General features: G+C 34.5%; 1 protein-coding gene across 5 annotated transcripts in view; it reads right to left on the bottom strand.

The window, feature by feature from the left end:
• LRRC4C (leucine rich repeat containing 4C) overlaps nucleotides 1-17,640 on the bottom strand; it is a 1,247,103-nt gene that overhangs the window by 739,241 nt on the left and 490,222 nt on the right. For all 5 annotated transcript variants that reach the window (XM_079102773.1, XM_079102771.1, XM_079102770.1 and 2 more), the window contains one exon: nucleotides 9,347-9,435. The gene's annotated coding sequence lies outside the window, so the exon portion shown is untranslated. The remainder of the gene's footprint in view (nucleotides 1-9,346; nucleotides 9,436-17,640) is intronic.

Here is a 17,640-nt window from a genome sequence, read left to right as displayed (position 1 = left end):
TGGCAAAATTACTATCTCTCCTATGTTGACAGTCATTCACTAGAACTAATGAACTTTTATTTTTATTTTTAAAATTAGACTATGGAATATTTCTTCTGTAGTTTGTATTTATCAATGCACTAGGGAAAAAAGAGATGAGTTTGGAAAATTATTAGCCAGCTTAAAGTTAGTAATTAAAAGGAATAAAGACATTCCATAATTTCAGGGACTTGCAGCATAAAATATAAAACAAGAGGCTCTTGGGGACAAAGACCTTTATAACTCAAGCTTGCAGGAAACATCCAATAAAAATATAACCATCCAACCCATTGTTAAAAGCTTAGAAGGGATTATGTTGTCTCAGAGGAAGAGTCCAGCTGCCTTTTTATTTGTGTGAGTTGAACATGAGACCCAGGCAGCTGTTCTACTAAAAACCAACAGACACTAGAAACCCATATTTCAGTTTAGAAAGAGAAAAAAGTAATAGGGAACTAAAGAAATACAGCAAAAGCTAAGAAGTATGCTTGATAAGTAGCAACAGAATCACAAACAAGAGTGTCTACTGAAGTCAAAGGGAAAAGGAGTTAACTAGGTTTTGGGAGGAAAGAATGTATGAAAAAACATCTTAGAGTAGAAAGCAGGTTGACAAAGCTGTGTATAACCCCAGGGAAAGCAAGTTCTCTCAAGTGTACTTTGTGCCATTTTGCTTATTAGTAGTAGCATTCCACTACAGATAGGAAGTGAAGTCAGTATGTCAAAGAGATACCTGCATTCCCGTGTTTACTGCAGCAGTATTTATAATAGTTAAGAAGTAGAAACAATGTAAGTATCCACTCACTGGTGGATGGATAAAGAAAACTTAGTAAGCAATAGATTAGTATTCAGCCACAATAAAGAAAGCTTCTCATTTCCAACAACATGGATAGAAGTGGAGAAATTTGTGTTAAAAGAAAAAAAATCAGACACAGAAAGACAAGGGCTATATGATATCACTCAAACGTGAATTCTAAAAATCATTGCTATCACAGAAGTCAAACAGAGAATGATAGTTACCAGAGATGGGGGAGAATAGGAAAGCTGGAGAGATGGTTTAAGATTGACAAGTGGATAGTTACAGTTAGGAGCAAGAAGTTATAGTGTACAATTGCACAATGTGTCGACTATAGATAATAATATACTGTTACTTCAAAATGCTAAAAGTAAGGATTTTGAAAGTTTTTATCATGAAGAAATGATAAATTTTCAGAAGATTGAAAAATTCAGCCTATTTTAAACATTCCACAATACATGCATACAAAGATCAGGTTATCCCACTGATAAGCACAACTTTTAAGTTTTTATGTATCAGTTTAAATGCATTTAGTTGAAAGTGGAAATTAAAAGTATCTCTCAAAGGCTGATGCAAGACAGTATGAATTGGAATTCTATGTAAAAATGTTTCCTCTGATAGAATAAAATTATACATAATCCTGGATAGAACCTCTCTAATAGAATAAAGTTACACCTAATCAAAGAAGACATCCAATGCCAAGAAAATATTTTTTTCTTAAGTGTCTGATCACTACATATATCTGTGAGATGGCAGTTAATTTGTCCTTGGATTCATAGGTCTCCATTGAACAGAAGCCATGGCCAGGCATAATAAAGAGAATTCAGAGTCTGAGAATCCAGGGTTCAGACATGCAGCCCTGGATTCAGCCCTTTTTGTTTCTTCTAACTAGAGAGTAAATGTGATATGCCTAGATCTAAGTGTATTATTGTTTAGATATTAGGTGTCCCCCAAAGGTTATGTGTGAGACAATGCAAGAACATTCACAGGTGAAATTACTGGATTATGAGAGCCTTAAACCAATCAGTGAATTAATCCCCTGATAGGGATTAATGGAGTAGTAACTGAAGGCAGGTAGGGTGTGGCTGGAAGAGGTGGATCATTAGGGGTGTGCCTTTGGGGTAGATATTTGTATTTGTTGAATAGAATCTCTATGCTTTCTGAGCATCATGTGATCTGCTTTCTGATCATCACGAGATCTGCTTCCCTCCACCACACTCTTCAGCCATGATGTTCTGCCTCACCTCCAGCCCTGACGAATGGAGCCTGCTATCTATGAACGGAGAGCTCTGAAACTGTGAGTCCCCAAATAAACTTTTCCTCTTCTAAAATTGTAGTTGTCAGATAGTTTAGTCACAGAAGCAAAAACAACTGGCTAAAACAGAGTGATATGAATATTTAGTGACCAGAGCAAGGTGCCATCTATAAATATTTTTTCCTCCTCTGCAGGTTTTTCATATCTTCAGTTTGTTTTGCCAAATCTTTTCATCTGTTCAGACTCATATAATTATATTATGTTCAATGATTTTCATTTTCCCATCCTCAAAGCCCCTCTGAAGTTTAATTCATGGCTTGCTTTGACCAGTGAAATAGGAGCAGATATGTCACGTGTCACTCTGGTAGGAACTTTAACATTTCAGAGCAAAATTATTCAGCATTTTTTTTCTCCATTCCTTTGCCTTGGCAACCCTTAGTGGTCCTGGGAGTATTTGCCACCTCAGCCTGGATCTGGGAGGATGGACAACGGGGAGCAAAACCCTCAGCTGATCTGCAAATGTGGCAGTCAGAAGGAACTCTTTATTATTTTAAGCCACTGAGATGTTGAGTTTGCTTGTCCCAACCCCAGACATTTTTTTTTTTTAAATCTAATGTATGGTATCAGATAGAATGTAAAACAAGAGTGACAGTATCATAGGATAAGATGAGATATTGCTAGAGATATTCAAAGCAGAGTTTGAGTTTGGATAAGCTTACATTGAATCCCAAGACTCTCCTTCTAGAGGGTCACCAGAGTAAAAACTACTCTATCACTACTGTCATTGGTTTTCAAATTTTCAAGCTGGAGATAACTTTGTCTTTACTGAACTTCTTCTATCTAACAAACATTATTCTTAGCCTGGGAATATAAACATGGATAAAATGGTTTCTGAAATAAATATTGTAAATCTATTAATAGAAATAGAATATGACTAAATTCTTGATCCACTATCTAAAAAAATTACTAATGGTCAAGAGTCTGTATCCTCCAGTGAGTGCTTATTTAAATATAGAAAGACCCTAACCTTTACTTCTAACAATGTTGATACCACCTGCTAACAGGTGGTTAAAAAAAGAAAGTCAAAATCTACGTTGTTTTGCCTTTAATCAACACAAATGCCAAGAACCAGTCAGGCTTGAGGTTCACTAAATTGCATGTTTGCTTTTGGCATTCAGTACAAATGCCAAATTCATCACAAACTTCCAGGGGAAGAGCTTCCTTTCCAGCAGGCAGCCACACTCAGTAGGGAGAATGGCTCATTTCTCTCTTTGCTAGGAACCTGTATTGTAGATCACATTCTTTCTTCTTACTTTGTACTCAGTAAATATGAGCTAGCCAAGGACAAAAATGGACCATTACAAAAGGAATAAATAGACAATAAATGCATGAAATATGTGAATGTGCATTAGTGATAAAGATAAAAATAATAGAAGGGGATGGCCATTTATCAGCTCTGTAAATATTTAATAAAATAAAGAAGTACTCTCCTACACTGCTAGATAAAATTTCCTAGATTTGGCAGAGATGTAAAACACTCAGATTATATATACTTGTTACTGCAATAGTTTGTTATGGTAAGTAGTTTCTACCAAGTTAATGAAGGATATCCTCAAAAGACTGATCTACATGTTGTTCATCCTAGCACTCTTTCTAAAAATATAAAGTTGCATAAGCCATACTTTTAACAGTGAAGTATTACTTAAATAATTCAGGATAGAAGTTTACAAAGTAATATGCAACCATAAACATGCTACATACATAGTTACTAAAAATTAAGGCATTTGCAATAAATAATTGAATGAACAATGGAGATAACTACAGAGCAAATATCTAAATGTATATGTGCATCAGAGTTGATGGTTGTATTTGGCAGAGAAGTATCACGGTTTACAGACTCTTAAGGGAATTATGTTTTCTGATATTTCTAAAATGAGTGTGTTATTGTATAAATTAATAAAATGATCAAATTTAGGTAAGAAAAATCTGAATTATGTCTGTAGTAAAGCAGGCATTACATCATGAAACATCTAGTTCTTGTTAGACATAAGAAAATGTGTACTTATTGCCTGTTGATCAAATTTCTGTTACCAAAATAAACTAGAAAAATTTTAATTTGCTAAAAAGAATGTGAATATACAAAGAACTGATAGGTGCTTCCAAGAACAACAAATCTGCAAAACATATATGCTTATTCTGTATGTGGGAAATTGGGAATTAAAGATTCCAGCTCCTTTTTCTTTGGAATTATTCTTTAGATGGATGGGTTTTCCTAGTATGCTATTAAAGCCTCCTTAGGCAGTCACAAATGGATTAACAGCAAAGGACATATTGATTAAAATATAATTTTTATTATTATAAGTAAATGGTGTTTTGGCCTGAAGGTAGGGTGTACTTAGCAACATCCTCTTGACATGTCTTAGCTCACTTTCCTGCTCCACATGGTACATGATTTCTGCTGAATTACTGAGAGAAGTATGTTTATCAAACCACAATATATTCCTTTTTAAACAAAGATGCTGTCTCAGAGGGGGAAAATACTTTTCATTTATTTTTAATACTTTGACTTGAGGAATCAATGTAAACATTTTTCTTGTAAATAACATACATGACTTAAAGCATTATTTAGAAGTTTAAAAGAGAAATATAGTTAAATAACTTTTTTAAAAGCTCTACAACTCAGGCAATGGAATTAATTGCTTTCTTTTTTGTTTCACTGTCCAAATTTTACAATGTTGCTGCAATTTTCATCGTTAAAAATAGAAAGGCTTTCCAGATGCCATGTAAGGGATAAGGTACAACTTTTCCAAAGCCATGGCCACACATGTACATGCCCCCACACACCATCTCTAATGTCTGGCGATCTAATCTCAGAAGTTAAAATATTAAGATATTTTAAATGAACTTTGCTGTTTATGTATCACGCAAAAGAAAAAATAGGCTGAAATTAAACTATTTTGCAATATAATGTATCTCAATTTTAGAGTGTGAAAAATTTGATAAGAATAATGTACATCTTAGAATTGATGAAAGTTGCTAATTTACAATATGGGAATAGATGTATCTTAATGTCCCTGTAATGGAAGCAATCTGTATTTTTAAAACTACATTGAGTATTTTTATTATATAATAATAACTATCATTCATTCGATATGTACTTCATGGCAAGCAGTTTCCTTAAAAATATCTAACGTTAATTATTATGAAGTCATACAAGAATTTGGGAAATTCTCTGGCTTATATATACAAATATTATTTGTGCACTATAAGAAAATTGAGGTAGTTGAACTAACATGACATTGTTCTAGAGTCTAGAGTTAGAGTTCTAAATATTTTCTTGATTTCCCAAAATTTCTATAAAAGGTCTGTAATTTTTTTTAGAATTTCAAAGCAGCAGCTAAATTTAAAAGGCTAAAATGCGGTAGAAACATTTTGGTGGGTGATTGTATAACATTATGCAGCATTAAGCTTAATATCAAGAACTGCCTCTTGTAACACAAATGTTAAAAAGTGTTCAAAGGCTAATTGTGCCATTGAACAACAAAGCACGTTTTTCATTTGAGTTCTTGGCAAAAGGAAGAGATCTAATTCTATTGGTTTTAGATACCTCCTATTTAAACATGAAAAAGATAAATCAGCAAAATTAAAATAAGTCTCTGACTTGTTGAGTGCCAACAATACGATGCAATTTCCAGATAAAAGAAAAAGCTCACCAGAAATAGTACCACCTCTAATAACAGTCCTTGAATGTACTTTAGTGGCCAATTTAAACATTAAGGAAGAAAACAGCAAACATTGCTTGTGCAATATATTGCTTTCCCTTTTTTTTTTAATCAAGATATCTTTCTGTACTGACAGGCAGTTCATGCATTTTATTTTAAATACCTACCTGTAATTGGATACTACTACTGACTATTATTTTGCAAAGTTTTAGTCAATATGAAGCTAATTAAAGAATGACAGAGGGAGGTATTATACCAGACTTCTGATAAGAAATAATTGACATACTTAAATTAAGATAATTAAAGGAAGGTTTCTTTACAAAGGGGCTATTTATACAACTATGCCACTGATTTATAAAAATATAGCACATCCAATTATGTATAATTAATAATACTTTATATTAAACAACCATGCTACATATTAATGTACTTGCTGTCCTGTATCATTTTACAGTGCACTCCTTCGATGTACATACTGTTTTAAAAGTTAAATATAGACAGCCTGAGGCAGGTCCTTCAGGAGGAATTCCTGAAGAAGGCATTGTTACCAAATGACAGCTCTATGCAAGTTATTGCCCCTGGAGAACTTGCAGTGGAACAAGATGCAGAGGTGGAAGATGGTGATATTGATGATCCTGACCTTGTGTAGGCCTAGACTTAGTTTTAAATTAAAAAAAAAAAAAGTTTAGGAGGTAAAATTAACAAATCAATAAATTTTAAAATATACTATACCACTTAGCTTAGGTGTGCAGTAGGTAATATCATCTAGTTTTGTGTCATGGTACACTATATTGTTCACAGAGGAATAAAACTGCCTAGCAATGCATTTCTCAGAGTAACCTGTGGCTCATTAAGTAACTTGTGACTGTATTTTGGGAATTAGTCATATTTTTGCAAACTGCCCTCTGATAATCAGAGATCTGCATGAGTGGATATTACATCAGCAATTGAATTCAAACATTAAGTCTGAAAATAGGTTACATTCAAGATTTTTACTGGGGCCAAAAAACAAATTAAATCTACCATAGTTTTCTTAAATAAATTATTTCTGTTTATATAAAGTCACGAATAATGAGAAAACAGAAAAGTTAATTAAAAAATAAATTATTTGGCCCTCAAGCCACCAAACAATCAGTTTGGATTTGCCTGATCCCCTTCCACTGACTGGAAGGGGTCCCAAAGGCCTGAGCAAGGTGCATGGAGGGGAACTTTAATCCGTGGGTTTTAGTGCATGCAGCTGTAGGTAATTACTGGAAACAGTGTCCCCAAAGAGTCTTAGAATATCAAACCTGGGGCAAATATGCTCCACTCCAGCAGCTGATCCCTATGAGTGAGAGGAAGAAGAGAATCCAAGACAGTACAAAATGAAAACCTATTTTAGAAAGTCAAAAAATGAGGACAGAGGGTATGTGAGTGTGGAGTGATTCCTTAGTCTCTATTCAGATTCTTAGAACAGTTTCCTGGTGGTTTTCTACCTTGTATTGTGTGTGTTTATTGAGAATTTAAAGGACTTGGAAGACAAGTTTCTTTCAAAATGATTTCATCCAGAGCTCTTCATTTCCTCAAGTGACTACAACCAATGTTTTAAGCATGTGTGCACATGTGTGCTTATGCATGTGTAGTCAGCAGTCTTGAAGAGACACAGGACTTACATGTTGTCTTATCAAATGTTTGAAAATGTTAGCTTATCAGAAGGCTCAGCTTCCACTTGGTTTATTTATGTGACATTTGTGTAAGTCATATGTATAAATATGCTGTTTATCATAGAACCTCTCCAATTGATATATACTATAAGAATTTAACACACTAAAGTTTGATCAGAGTGCATTCAAGTGGCCAGGATTAAAAGTGTTATTTGTCTCTGTGTCTATGTAAATCATATATAGGTATTATTAATTGCTTAAATAAATGGATTACAAATAATTATGCAGTGCATATGTTAATGTCATGATTCATTCTGTATAATTTTTAAAATTCTTCCTTTGACAATTTCCAAATGGTTTATAACAGCCTATTCCATTACATTTTCACTTTTTCATTTCCAGAAACAAATATCTTGATAAAGGTAGTACCAATGTGATCAGAACAATGTTAGAGGATCGCTTAGTACCTGAATACATTAATTAAAGTCATTAGTAAATATTGAATAATGTGCCCCTATCTAAGAGTTAGGGAGAATAAAGAAATAACCACACTAATCGCCCTGACCTCAAGGATTGAGACCCAGAAGAAGTGATGAGGCTAGGTTACAACAGGAGATATTAGAGAGGATTTAAAACATTGCTTGGGTGGAATGATAGAGGAGACAGCCGCTGTGTTTGGTTACCTTGGTGAGAGTAGCATAAGCAGTGCTTGAAGTAAAGTGTTCATATTCAGGTAGAGAGTGAAAAAGGAGAGGTCCTGAAAAAATTCACTTAACAGACAAAACCCCGACATTCTAGAAACTGTGTTAGGTACTGAAAATACAGTGCACAAATAAATAAAATAGCCCCTTCCCTTACAGAATTCAACTTGTATTGACAGTGTATTGACAGTTCTTTGAAGAAAAGTGAAAGGATAAAGGAATTTTAATTTGAGCAGAAACCTCAAGAGATTAGTGAGGTGAAAGCAGGTTGTTTCTTCTGATTTTAGTTGGTTGAATGCTTCCAGAATGAGGGGAAATAATGCATAGTTTTGGTTTGCCTGTGAGGAAGGAACCAGGAAAATGGAAAATGCAAATCAAGAGAGGAATAGTTGATTTAATAAAGTTGATAAAAATATAAAGTGTTAGTATTGATAAAAAAAAATAAGGGATTATGTTGGGAAACAAGAAACAGAATACAGTTAAAGATAACAGAGATATTTGAGATCTAAAGAAAAAAAACTCAGTGGTGTGCAGGTCAGACAGCCTCATCTTCTCTATAAACCCGAAAGCTGGGTCGCCTGAGACTAAGGAAGTCAAGGAAAGGTTTGAGCCCTAGGACAACAGAGAATTGAACAACCTAGAAAGGACTAGAACATGTTAAATGGCCAGATTCTAGTCAAAACCAGGCAGAGTCATGTGGCACGATCACGTATGCAAATACTGACTTGGCAATTGGCAAGGGAAATATTGCAGAGGCAGGAGGTGATAGAGAACTCAAGATTTAGAGAGAAACTGACTAGCTGACCTTGAATTTCTGGAAGCAAATAGAGCTGTATGTGACATCTGATGCATGCATGTGACCAAGAGAGAAAAATAAAGGATAAATCTGGGTTCCTTAGAAGCAGAGAGTACAGCAATTGGGAACACAGGCAGCTGCAGTCCGAATAGAAGATTTCGAAACTCTGCTAAACACAAAGTGGTTACCGGAGACACAGAGATTCTAGGCAAAACTACAGTTTGCATGTCTAAAGGAGAAACAGTGCCCTGCCACAGGTGTGGGCACCAAAGACACAGTCACCAGAGAGCTTGGTCGTGCCAAGTATCCAGCAGTTAACGAAGCTAATTCACAAACACAGTCATTTCCAAGGCATTTTATGTCTCATGTGAGACAGGTTTTTTTTTCTACTTTTTAAAAAAGCTATTCATGTTGCACTCACATGCGTTCAGTGTATCCGATGATGTTCCTGCTTATTTGGCTCCACTCTCACTGGATGATCTTGCAGCCTTGCAATAAAGAGAATCATTTCTAGGAAAGAGATAAAAATTAAAGCACAACATTACATTTAAGGAAGTTAGAAAGTAGCTCCAGAAAGTGATTTGAAATTAAAACCTACCTAATGTAATAACCCAAAGGAAACAATTTATGCTTCTTTTATATATTTATGAAAGTATGTATCTCTCTTATAATATGTCATTCTTGATATTTTTCCCAGAATATAAAAGGCTTTTTATAAATTGATGGTAATCCTAATACTTGGTTCTGAAAAAATACCTCAGTTTATCAAAATTTTCTTACTATTGACTATTGGATAAGATTTTTCACAAAGGAAATAAGGGTGTATTAGTGTATTTACTCCCACTTTTGTTTGTATACTCTTGTCAAACAATTTTTTGGCTTTGTTTTGTTTTGGGTATTGGAGTTCAAACTTAGCTGTACTTTATCAACGAGCTACATCTGCAGTCCTTTTTATTTTTCATTTTGAAACAGTCAAGTTGTTGAGGTCTCACTAAGGTGCTGAGGTTGACTTTAAATTTGTGAGCCTCTTGCCTCACATCTCAGGTCTCTGGAATACCTGGCATGTGCCACCATACCAAGATAAATGAATTTACTCTTCATCCTTAAACATACCCTGCCTTTTCATGTATCCATGTCATTTTCATGCTATCTTTTCAGCCTGAAATGTCATTCTTCCCCCATTTCCCACCAAAAAACTCAAGAATTGTTCTTGAATACCCAGATCAAATATTACGTCTCCCCTTGTGGAGCTGTATATCAAAATTACTATCTATTTTATTTGTTTTCCAATAAACATTGTCATTTTTTATGAGTTATTTTTTTGCATTGTTAATCCCCTTTTCCTGTCTTTGTGCTTTGAAAGTAAGTATGTATATGTTTTTTCTTTAATCATCTGCCCTGTGTATATAACAGACGTTCAAAGACAATATTCAAATTCTCCTTACTTTATTCTGAAGTAATCAGAAATTTAGTACTGCTTTAAACTACATATACTAAGTCCTGAATTAAATCAACCATTTAGTTAATATTTCTATAGTTCACACTATAACAAATTGGAAACACTTTCCAACTAAAACAGTTTTTTTTCACTTTATAAAATATTTTTCTTTTCAGATTTCCTCCTCCAATTGGTCAGTCTTTCTTACTATCTTCAGGCAATTTCCTTTCCATTTCTTACAACAATACAATGCATCATGCCTTACATCTTGACCATAACCTGCTTTCCATTAGGATAATTCCCTTCAAGACCTAGACATGAAATGTACTTTTCCATACCCTTGGGATTGCCAAGTTTATATTTTAGCTTACATTTTACACCGTGTGCCATTTAAAATCAACTGTCTTCTTCATATGTCCACTTAGAGTACTGATAGGCAATTTAAATTGCCAGAATCGAGTTTATTGCCATCACCAATTTACTCCTCCTTCCATCTCTCTCCAGGTAAGAACAACCTCTTCTCACAGTGTCTCATTCAAAAAAACTTGGACTCACCTTGATTCTCCTACTTTTCTTTTCATACCCCACATAGTATGTTAGCAAATTCCATTAATTCTAACATAAATATACATAAAACATGGCAATATTTTTCTTTATTGTTTTTTCAAAAATACTGATGTGAACCACTATGTGTTTTCTTGCTCTGAAGTCTTGCTTAACCTGTTGTTTTGTCTATTTCCAAAATAGGAAAGTGATCCTATTAAGACAAGTTAAAACCTTCAACTTATATCTTATTCTAGTAAGAGCTGAATAACTAAAAGAACCAATGAAATCCTACATAATATTATCCATCATGAGTGCTCAACCTTCCCTTTTTGGTTTCTCTGCTGACACCACAATGGCCTACTGGTTTCTGCTCAAAATTCCAGACATGCTTTGGGGCATGGGCTTTGATTCTGCTTTACCTTCTCCCTGAGATGCTCCTCCCCTAATCCAGGTGAATCTCTTACCTTCACTGCATCTTTACTGAAATTTATTCATTTTTCTCAATAATGAATTTAGAAGTGGCCTGCTCCATTTAGAAGTGGCACTCCCTGCTCCTGGCACGGCCTACTCCTATTTCCATTTTAATTTTTCTTCAAAGCACTTTTTTACCATCTAGAATAATACCTCTTCCCCAAATAGACTTTCTTTTTTCCCTAGAAGTTCATTCAGTTGGCCCTGTGTCTGTCTGAAATGCTCCCATCTTTATGGAATTTGCTTGATTGTGAGGTTTTTTTAAATTTATTTTTATTGTAAATTAATGGGATACATCTTGTTTCTCTGTACATGAAGTACAGGCATACCATTTGTATAATCATACATTTACATAGGGTAATGATGTTTGATTCATTGTTATTTTTTCCTTCCCCTCACCCCCGCCACCCCTCTTTTCCCTCTATACAGTCCCTCCTTCCTCCATTCTTGACTCTCTTCCACCCCCATTATGTGTCATCATCCGCTTATCAGCCAGATCATTCGCCCTTTGGTTTTTTGAGATTGGCTTATCTCACTTGGCATGATATTCTCCAATTTCATCTATTTGCCTGCAAATGCCATAATTTTATTATTTTTATGGCTGAGTAATATTCCATTGTATATATATACCACTGTTTCTTTATCCATTCATCAATCGAAGGACATCTAGGTTGGTTCCACAATCTGGCTATTTTGAATTGAGCAGCTATGAACATTGATGTGGCTGTATCTCTGTAGTATGCTGATTTTAAGTCCTTTGGGTATAGGCCAAGGAGTGGGATAGCTGGGTCAAATGGTGGTTCCATTCCAAGCTTTCTGAGGAATCTCCACACTTCTTTCCAGAGTGGTTGCACTAATTTGCAACCCCACCAGCATTGTATGAGTGTACCTTTTCCCCACATCCTCTCCAACACCTATGGTTGCTTGTATTCCTGATAATTGCTATTCTAATTGGGGTGAGATGGAATCTTAGGGTAGTTTTGATTTGCATTTCTCTTATTACTAGAGATGTTGAATATTTTTTCATATATCTGTTGATTGCTTGTAGATCTTCTTCTGTGAAGTGTCTGTTCATTTCCTTAGCCCATTTGTTGATTGGATTATTTGTATTCTTGGTGTAGAGTTTTTTGAGTTCTTTATAGATTCTGGAAATTAGTGCTCTATCAATCAATCTAACAAAAGAGGTGACAGACCTCTACAATGAGAACTACAGAACACTAACGAAAGAAATTAAAGAAAACCTTAGAAGATGGAAAGATCTCCCATGTTCATGGATAGGAAGAATTAATATTGTCAAAATGGCCATACTACCAAAAGTGCTACACAGCTTCAATTCAATTCCAATTAAAATCCCAATGACGTACCTTACAGAAACAGAGCAAGTGATCATGAAAGTCATCTGGAAGAAGAAGAAACCCAGAATAGCTAAAGCAATCCTTAGCAGGAAGAGTGAAACAGGGGGTATCACAATACCAGAACTTCAACTATACTCCAAAGCAATAGTAACAAAAATGGCATGGTATTGGCACCAAAATAGACAGGTAGATCAATGGTACAGAATAGAGGACATGGACACAAACCCAAATAAATACATTTCTCTCATACTAGACAAAGGTGCCAAAAATATGCAATGGAGAAAAATAGCCTCTTCAACAAATGGTGCTGGAAAAACTGGAAATCCATATGCAGCAGAATGAAACTAAACCACTATCTTTCACCCTGCACAAAATTCAACTCAAAATGGATCAAGGACCTCGGAATCAGACCAGACACCCTGTGCCATATAGAAGAAAAAGTAGGTCCAAATCTTCAACATGTTGGCTTAGGATCAGACTTCCTTAACATGACTCCCAAAGCACATGAAATAAAAGCAAGAATCAATAACTGGGATGGATTCAAACTAAAAAGCTTTCTATCAGCAAAGGAAACTATCAGCAATGTGAAGAGAGAGCCTACAGAGTGGGAGAAAAATCTTTGCCACTCATACTTCTATAATTTCCAAATAGACTTTTAAAATTGTTCTATTCCTCCCATTACTAATTTTTTTTATTTTTACAGACTGCATTTTGATTCATTGGCATTATACTGCACTTTCACGTCTGTGTGGAATAGCACCTGGTATGTAGTATGGGGCTTAAATAGATTCAGCTGATAGAAGAAGTGAATTCATTTGAAGAAGATTACTAAAATAATTTATCAGCATTATTGAACCCAAATTTTTCACGTTTACATTTACCTTAACTGTAGAAGTAGAGGATTATTGGGTCCTTTTATAACTTATCATCTGTATCTCTCCTAAGAAAACAAAGCTGTTGGTTTAATCTAGAGAAAAGTTATTCTATTGCAGAAGGAAAGTATCTTGGGTAATTTACTGTCTCAAACAACTAAAAAATCACTGAATAAATGGGCTCGTCATGTGACCTAAGAAAAGCTAGGCTTCAGTTTCTGTCCCACCATGTTTTAGACACATAACTTCACTCTGAGTCTCCAATCCTTTGGTATGAAACTAGAATAATAATAATAGATTCTGTCACTTTCACAAGAAAGCTGAGCAAATATGATGGGAAAATCAGTAAACATGTGATTTGAGTATCAAAACCTACTGAATAAGACCTATTTTAACCCTGATACAAACTATGTATTTATATGTAAAGCTTACTTTCAGTCCTTTTCAGATATCTGAGCTATCTTGCAAAGTTAATTTGTGGTGGAACCCATACTGAAGTTCAGTCCTTTGAATTGTATAGCAGGCCATTTTCCACCACAATAAATATTATTAACATCTAAAATAGGCACCTTATTTTGTCTGTTATACAAAGCTAGAAACATTTCACATTCTGATAATAAACTTAATAATGACATAACAAATATCTAACACTTTTGAACACTTATTATATATCCAGCATTACTCTAAGGGCTTACCATGTATAATTTTATTTAATTCTCTAATAATTCTGTATCATTGTGACTATAATCATCCCCCTTAAAAAATGAAAGAACAGGAATCATGAGATTGAATAACTCATACCAGACACAGAGTCAATGAGTGGAGGAACCAGCAGGCCAGCCTAGCCAGTTTTGTAATGCAAAAATTAATTTTAATTCCAAAGTCAATTTCTATCATCTGGAGTCCACCGGATGGAGTTTGAAAAAGCCAATCACATTTAAAATTAACAGTAAGTTATAGGAATATCTGGATACCTAAGCATGAATTAAAAACAAAGCAATATATATTATGGCAACATTCTTGAGGACCTGATTACTTTACTGTGACTGTTCCTTGAGAAGCACTCAGTTTCCGCAGTAGTTCATTTCCTGTAATCGCTTCTGTGAACAGACCCATTGCAATAGTTCAGAGTAATAAGAAAAATTCCCTTTGTGATTATCAGGAGTCAATAAAATAATTGTGACAAATATCAATCTGATTGGAAGCACCATTGCCTAAAGTCACTTAAAGAAACAATTTCAGCATGTTCTTTCAGTAGCAATCTTGCACTGGCAGAAGGGGAAAAAGATGAATGAATAGCTCCATTTCTTCCTCTAATTCTGACAGTTCATTTTCTCCTGATAAACAGCTACTCTGGCAGGAAAAAAATTCCTAATCTCCCTCTGACCTTTCTCCATTTGAATGAGAGAAACACGATGAGCCTGAACTGTCAAAAGAAGAGATTCAAGAGAAGAACAAGTGAATCCTAGAGACAATCCATTCTGCATGACATTAAACTGGGCAACAGTTTCAGAGTATACCTGTCCCACAACCAGTGGAGTCTTGGTAAAAATTATCATGCCGTCAGCACAATTGTGGTAGCAGGTAGCTTGGGCTGAACACACACTGTGTGTCCAAAATTATGGGAAGTACATTATTTGATTGATTTTGATTTTGTGTTGTATAGATTGGTTTGAATGTGTCATTGGTCAGTTTGAGCCAGTTAGGGCACTTTCTTACGTAGATAAATATATCATTCCTAAAATTTTAATCTAGTTGAGGCAGATTTGAGCCAACTAAGGCACAAAGGGGTTATGTGGTTAGTCCCAGTTCTCATAAATAATATCACAGCTAAAGAATTTCTGCCTAGCACTGTAATTTTTTTTTCAGGAGGAAGAATAAAGACCAAGTCACTCATGTTTTGTTGGTTATGGTATAAGACTGGGTGATGTATTTATATTGAACATTAGTGAACATTAAATATTTTTACAAAATTATTTATGATATGAATGATGAATAAGACTTAATTTTAAAAGCATGTTGTATAATGACTTTTCTGAAATTTAAAGAGATGCTCCAGTTTTGGTGCTCAGGTAAATATGACCAGAATTTATTACCTCAAAGCTTGTTATAAATAACTCCTATGAACCATGTTCAAATCATTACATCTTTTTGTATAATCATAAATACTAACACAAGTGCTGTTAGTAATTCTTTTTGTGGGGAGGAGGGGATGCCGGGAATTGAATTCAGGGGCCCTATTTTATTTAGAAACAGGGTCTCACTGAATTGCTTAGTGGCCTCACTTTTCTGAGGCTGGCTCTGGACTTGCAATATCGTGCCTCAGCCGCCCGAGTTGTTGGGATTACATGTGTGGGCCACTGCTCCCAGCAGTAATTAATTATTATGTTCTCAAGTTTTCCTTCCAAAATCAATTCATGATATGTGATGAATTGTTTCAAAAATGGAGAAAATGAATTTATTTATTATTTCACTCATTCATTTACCTGACACACATTAACCACTGTGTTTGAGGTGCTGCTTTAATAGCTGGCAATTCAACAAAAAATAAGACAGTTTGTAGCCAGTTACTGCTAATAGTTGAAAGGAAAGAAGATAAGGCTACCAAAAGGGAAAGGACTCAAAAGAGGACATTATTATTTGAAGCTTATGGTAATACCTTGGAATAGATTTCGTTATTATCACGTTACACAGCAGGAAATAATGCATGATGGCTAAGGGATTTGATCAAAGGACTATATTGCTGAGATGCTGAATTTAAAAATGTTACTGCTTCTACCATCTCCTCTCCATTTCCTTGGCAGTGATTCTTAGATTCAGAGCTCCTCACTTCCTCTAAAGACATTTCCAGTATATTGTTTTGAGATCATTCCTTTTCCATTTTTATCTATCATGCTCTTCATTTTTCACAATGTCTAACTTTGAGATAATTTAAAAACATATCAGGCTTCCTTTTTCCCTCTACTTAAAACCTAAGTGGCTGTCTGTTGCCTCCAGAATAAACTGCAGGGTTCTTAGAAGAACATTCTATACTTTTCACATAAGAAATATTTCTCTAATGCTCAAATTTAACTCTAGACAATTAAGATTAAATAGTCCAAAACTCAGAAAAGATATGGGTGTAACTCACAGATGATCCCATTCTTATTACAATTACCTGTGTGTTATTTTACTTCACTAATTGTTAGCATCTCATTTGGAAAACAGAGATCATAACATGTAACAATGTTTTGTGCACATAATAAATACTCAGTAGATGATGCTGACTATTGTCATTACTCTCTATTTTATGCTGAAAATATTGATCTTTATAATTCCAAGGAATAGACAGACATCTAATAAGATAAAGTAGGAGAAATGGATAGGAAATTGGTACAAAATCCTTGTGTAATACGGGTACTAAAAATAAAACAAGGGCATAGCACATGCAGAAGATCACATACTAGGAAGTTTCAACAGAAATCACAAGTATGAGAAAAGTTGGAAAAAGAATAGACTGGAGTTAAGCAATGACATGCAATTTCATAGTTAGGTTGTCAAACCAGCATGACTTTTTTTGAAGTGGAAATTCTGTTAAAACTGACATAATTAATTCTTTTTTCTTTGTTACAATAATAAAAATATAAGTAGGATCTGAATTGATCAAGATAAAATTATTGTAATAAAAATACTTTTTCTTATCATATAAATCAAATTGAGTTTGTAATGGTTTTAACAGTAGTAAATAGGAATATTCTAGACCCCATTTCTTACTTGAAATATAAAGAATTGCAATTCTTGATTTTACAGCTCTCCAAGAATATGCTTTCCTACCAATGAATGCTCTCATATAAATTTTATACATGCTTATGTTAAATATAGGTTAACTGACAGATTATTTTGAAATGTTCAAAGTGATTAATCAAGGCTGTTTCATTTAGTGATGAGAGATATTCAGTGATATTTCAAGATTTCAAGTTTGGTTAAATTAAGATCATAAGCATGAAAACTCACTTGAACTCAGGAAAATATTTTGGGAACAGGGAAGCTAAAT

The sequence above is a fragment of the Sciurus vulgaris genome, assembly GCF_902686455.1.
Source record: "Sciurus vulgaris genome assembly, chromosome: 11".
In the NCBI taxonomy this organism is placed as follows: domain Eukaryota; kingdom Metazoa; phylum Chordata; class Mammalia; order Rodentia; family Sciuridae; genus Sciurus; species Sciurus vulgaris.
The sequence above is the reverse complement of the archived record's forward strand: the minus strand, read 5'-3'. Positions and strand labels throughout refer to the sequence as shown.